Below are 6174 nucleotides of genomic sequence, written 5' to 3'. Positions count from 1 at the left end.
AAGCACTGAAAAAACAAGGAAAACGGCCTTAAACGGCCTTCCCGCCATGAAGCCATAAGCAGTTTTGACAGGCAACGGTCACGTGTCGTTTTCTGGCCCTCTGATTGGCTTGCGATGGTTGTCAAAACTGTTTTGGACGTCAAGGGAGATCAGGCTGAATTATTTCTTAAATATCGGTATAGATAATTTTCTTCGCTTTTATATTCTATAACCAGGTATAACACAGTCGATGTGGGTGGTTGGTATAATCTGTGACTGCGAATTGTAACGTTGAAAGTAGTAGGTTCTATTCACACGGAGTAATTTTTACTTGGGCTTTTTTTGTGTTTTTTCTTTTTTTTTTGCGTGAATTGGAATATATCGATAAACCTCAATTCATGTCTTTCGTAGTTTACCGCATGGTTTTTTGTAGAGAATGGCTCTGTGGTACAGTAGTGCCCAGTGAACTGATAGTATGATGTTCGATTCCATAAACATGCTTATTTTGAGATGTCAGTAGGAAGCATAAGGAAAATCTTTTTTGAAATGAATATTGAAATTGAAAAATATATTTCGAATCATCGGTATCGGTATTCTTCATGAAATTTTGATCTGCCCAAGTAAAAGTTATCCATCTTTTCCCCATATCGTTGGTTTTACGAAAAATATATGCGCAACTTTTCCGTAAACTAAGATCCAATTTCAATTTCCCAAAATCTTGTTTTGTGCATGGAAAATTATCCATATAATTTTCTTAAAAAATGAATACATTTTACGGTTAACATTTTGGTTTCCCATATCGTTGGTTTTGCGAAAAATATACGCGCAACTTTACCGTAAACTTAGATGCAATTTCAAGTTCCTAAAACCTTGTTTTGTGCATGGAAATTTATCCATATAATGTTCTTAAAAAATGAATAAATTTTACGGTTAATTTTTTGATTTCTTTTCATATTTTTTTCATTAGATTTACGGAAAAAACACAAATATTTTACGCAAATAATTCTTCCATTTTATTTCATACTTTATAATGCAACTTTTTTTAACTTTATGTTAATCATTTTTTTTATGTGAGAAGATCTAGATTTTTAAGGTTGCCACAGAATCATTATAATGCACCAAGGCATCTACCATACAGTGTGCTGAATAGGTTGAACATACCACATAGCATTGCTGTACTCTCCAAGAATGTCAGGCACCCTTGGCTCCTCAACACGTCCGAATCGATAGTTATTGAAATCATATGGTACGGCAAACATCTTCCCAGCAATCAAATTAAAATCCCACTCGTCGATTTGATGGCTTAATTTGGAAACGACGTAGGTTTTGTAATCCTTTGAGCAGTATGGCTTGTTAAAAGCTGAAAATACAGAGGAAAATTTTCTTCCTACTATAGAATACTCTCGAGATTCTTTTGGGTACTCAATGATATCAATACAAACAACGATTGAACCGTTTGCTAAAATACACACATTATTGGGGAACTTATTGCTTAGGGTAAAAGTAGAAAAAACTAGTTTTTAAAACGTTCCGTCATTGAACAAGAAATAAAAGCATTCTCCTTTAAGTGAACTGTTTTCATTCTTTTGGCCTCCATTTCAAATTCTTTGAAGGACGTAATTATTCTGCCATCACTTGTTGAAGGGAAAACATACTTATTCTTTTCTATGAGTCGGTTTCTAATTTGTTCAACAGGTAAATTACCAGACGAAATAGCTATTTAAAAAAACCGGAGAAAATTTTCAAAGGGGAAGGCGCTATTGCACTCAACCCCGCATTTGTACCGAATCACATCATCGGGTAAATGTAGGATTTCGTGAGTAATAAATCGACATGGATATTTCATGGATATGAGTTTGACGACATAATCAGTCAAAACAGCTCTAGCTTTTTCAACATTAGCATAAGGTACTTGCTTATTATCAAAACCACCAAGCAAAAGCATTGAATAAGGCAACAACATAATGTGTTCCAATTCATGGTCGTGCAGTACATTTTTAAAAACTGGGAAAAGAAGAGATCCAAACCGACGGATTTCATAAGTCTTGTACTTAGATGAACTCTTTGATAAGCTTCTCAGTTTCCCGTTGAATTCATACGGTGTACAAGATTCAATCATTTTCAGTCGAATGTCTACTTTTGCTAGTTGGAGTGTACTTAGCTTTCCCTCTTGTTTACGTGTAACGAAGGACTTCAGCCTTCTTCCTAACGCACCGGCCCACATTGTGTGCATTGGGTCGATGATGAAACCAGATATCATGGGAAAATCCAGATCAATGAAAGGACTAAGGTCGCGAAGCCCATTTACATGATTATCTTCTGTGTCATCGCCTTTAATGTAATTTAAAAATTCGGAATCTATTCGACGAGGGGCATTCACATCACTTAGCTGAATTACGGGTTTTTGTATCCAGGAAATGTTAATCTCAAACTTAAATTAAAATAACCTTTATTCATGTTTCTTTTATTAATTTGAACAGTAGTATTACCTTTCTGTGTTCACCTTTCGCAAGACCAGTAGCTCATATGACCAATAATTCTCTTCAAAAACGAACGCATCGGAGTGTCTGCGATGACAACCCGCAAACTTGCCGTAAATTCACGACCTTCGGCCTCAAGATTATGCGGGCACAGACGTTTGAATTCGTCAATAGTCAGTTTCATAAGCTCTTTTGCGGATGCTTTTACTTGTCCATGCTCGAAACCGATTATAAATGGATTTAAAAATCCAAAACAGTTGGTTGTACTGTAGATGCAAATGATGGCGCAATAGAGTGGACCCTACCAAGAATAGCAATCATTCCTAGTTTTTCTGAATTTTGGAAAATCTCTAAGCCATCAACATGAAGATCCACTTCAAAATGGGGAATCGTAGATGGTGTTCTAACCCCTTCTTCCTCGCTTTCTTTGCGTAGCACTTTTTTGGCACGACTAACAACCATTTCCATGTCCAACGCTTCAATCTAAATAGTTAGCAATGAATGAAAACCATTTTTTATTGAAATGTTCAAATGTCGTATAATTTTAAAAATATGTTTTTAGCAAACTTCTAGGCAAAAGTTGGGGATTTTCCTTATAGAGTGGTTCGAGGTTGCCATCTTGGATAGTTATTTCTCCCAGTTTGGTGCAACCTCAAACAAAAAAGCATTGGCAATTTTAGTATTTTTGGTGGGAAACTAATGAAAGTGAACAATTTTTGTAATGGGTGTAGTTTACAATGCCAAATTAGTTACAATAATGATTACTTACATTACAATAATGCCAAGTTAGTTTACAACGAGCAAATTGCAAGAGAGTCATTTCTGAAGAAGCTTAGTGATGAAGGACACTATTCACCGTTTAACTATTCCGATTGTGGTTTCGTCATTTCAAAGGAATATTCTTTTATTGGTGCAAGTCAATACTGAAATTACAATTATTTAACGCACTGGCCACTTTCACTATTTTATCTACGAAACATATTTCATCCTCGTCCGTGAAAAACATTTCATGATGTAACGGTCCACTCAAAATTGAAAAACGTTGTTTTAATTTGCCAATCACCCTTTCCACATGAATTCTTACTTTAGAGAGTGTGCGAGACTCTAATTAAATTTCAAAGCAATCAATAATTGAGATGCAGCGCTCAAAATGTTCAAGAAAAACCATCGGAAGTTTAGCTTTTACTTCTCGTTCCCCGGCCAAAATAGAAATGTTGGTACGAATACTTGATACATGCCTGTGACCCAAATGTGCACATATTTAGAGACGGTAGACTTTGCTATGTTAAATCGATGTCCAAGAACTTCAAGCCTGAGATTTAAACGTAATTTTACTAGGGTTAGGACAAACTGTTGGAAATGCGTAAGGACTTCTAGTGGATGTGGTTTCGGAGCAGATTGTTCGATTAAGTCAAATAAGGCAATTAATTTTTCATAGGAGTCGATGCCAGTGTAAAATTTACAACGCTTGTCATTATTAATAATGAATTTACTTATGTCAATCTGTAAACTGACAGTTGGCTGGCACTATTTATCTAAAATTGCCAATGCTTTTTTGTTTAAGGTTGCACCAAACTGGGAGAAATAACTATCCAAGATGGCAACCTCGAACCACTCTATAGATGGTGATGTATTGAAGGAGGTCTGCATTTTTGAATACCAGACCAACCGATGAGTCTGAAAGGGCTGACTCCACTCCGAAATGCATGTATTTTGATTTTTCCCGGAAGAAACGCGATGGTGGAAGTCTTGTAGGAAGCCTTTTTCGTTTAACTCCTCGAGCCGTTGATGTTACCACATAGGCTGATGTCCATTTATTTGTTCTTGTTTTTTCAGAAGGAAATCCATAATAGTCTCGGCCATCAATTTGTAAAAGTTGTTGACCTGTACTCGGCAATGTGTCATATTCGGGAATGGGCTGGTGTTGCTTAAAGAGCTTTAAGAAAACAGTCATTTTACTCTTCTTCTGATGGGTAACAGCCGCAAAATGTTGCAGCAATCGCTTGAACGGAATAGGATCCGGCGAACGCTGATCGTTATCTGCTATTTGTATGTGCTGATGAAAATTTGTTTTACTGCCATATTCTGTACTGCCTCGAATCACTTCTAAATTTTAATATTTTAGTACACATGTCTTTTAAGAGAAAAAAGGAGGAAATTTTTGGCATACCATCAACATCAAGTTCCATTTGCGTTTCAAAAATTTCATTGGATATCTCAGCAAAACTGTTTCCATCCACCGCCATAATAGGGGTTAAATCATGAATATATTTTCGTTTAGATCGTATTTCTTCTTTAATTGTGATTTGGATTTTTCAATATGCTTCCATGAATCAATCGGCACTCCATCTCTCAACCACACTTCAATGATGCTCTCTGCTTTTTTGGTTAATGAAATCCAATATTTCGGGGTGCAATCCTTCTTATTTTTCAGTTTTTTTTTTGCTTGGCCGCTGGCCGTAAGTATATCCTCTACATCAGATTCACTCAAATTTAGCATTTTTGGTGTCACACTCAGCAGAAGAAGACGAACACAACTATGAAAATAATAAATGGAAATTGTGTTGTGAAAGGGGGACAAAGAATAACGGAGTTCAATTGTTTTTTATTCGCGCATAATCGTTAGAAGCTATAATCGATTGATTTTTTTATTCACTAGATGGCGAAGTGAACTTTATTCTCTGGAACTTAAAGAGCGATGTCATGGCATCATTAACCGAACCATTGGTGGCTGAAGATGCTTATTTCCAGGTAGCTTCGAAGCATAGCCTTCTATAGTAACGGCCAGGAAGCTGGCTATCTCCCTGTAGAACAAAAGTTTGTCATCCTCCCACCGACCCACAGCCACCTCTGGCTCTTTGTCCCTAGCGACGCCCTAGTAACGAAAGCGTGTCCTTTCCGCTTTCCACATTTTCTTTCCCAATTTTTCCATTTTTCACTGGTTGAGAGCATGCTCAGCCATATCTTGTTCAAGGGTGCAAGGGTCAGTGCCGGTTAATGCATAGGTCAGGGATAATTATTAAGAATGAGGAAAAAGTGCTGTGTAATTAATTGTTTGAATAAAAATTACGGAAAAGGAGTTTTAAACCAAAAAGTGACTTACCACACTTTCCCAAAACATGAAAACAGAATCGAAAAATGGATAAAACATTTACACAGCAGTGTCGAAAATGGATCTTCAGCATACAGCCTCCTAAAATTCAGTGATTACACTGTTATTTGCAGTGATCATTTCGAAGAAAACTGTTTTTCTTTTTCAGTTACTGGAAATACCAAAATATTGAAGAAATCTGCTGTTCCAACGTTGTTCAACAAGGTATAACATAGTTAAGCAGATTTTGCTTCAGTCGATAACATGATTATATATTTTTTAAAAGGTGGCAGTCATTCAGGCAAATGAACAGATTAATATGCCAAATAAAAGAATTCTGATGATGCACAACGGTAATGCTTCAACTCAACCAATTCACAGTTCTATCAATTCAACTCAAGACGCAGACCTTTGGCAGATTGGACAGACAGCAGTAAGGAATTGCCGAGGAAAAGGAAACCAACTGAAAAGGGAAAAGAGCTGAGTAGGCCGAAGAAGGGCAAGGAGAATGTTCGAAAACGAACAGCTGTTGCATCGTCTGAAGAGGAAAATCCTTTTGTTCCATCAGCTAATGCACTACTAACTGATTTATCGAACACAACTGTGACATCTTCTAGACTTCAT

General features: G+C 36.6%; 1 pseudogene; it reads left to right on the top strand.

Annotated features, from left to right (window-relative positions):
- The first annotated feature begins 5955 nt into the window (after positions 1-5955).
- LOC123477534 overlaps positions 5956-6174 on the top strand; it is a 1644-nt pseudogene continuing 1425 nt past the window's right edge.

This window comes from Daphnia magna, unplaced genomic scaffold, assembly GCF_020631705.1.
Source record: "Daphnia magna isolate NIES unplaced genomic scaffold, ASM2063170v1.1 Dm_contigs074, whole genome shotgun sequence".
In the NCBI taxonomy this organism is placed as follows: Eukaryota; Metazoa; Arthropoda; class Branchiopoda; order Diplostraca; family Daphniidae; genus Daphnia; species Daphnia magna.
The sequence above is the reverse complement of the archived record's forward strand: the minus strand, read 5'-3'. Positions and strand labels throughout refer to the sequence as shown.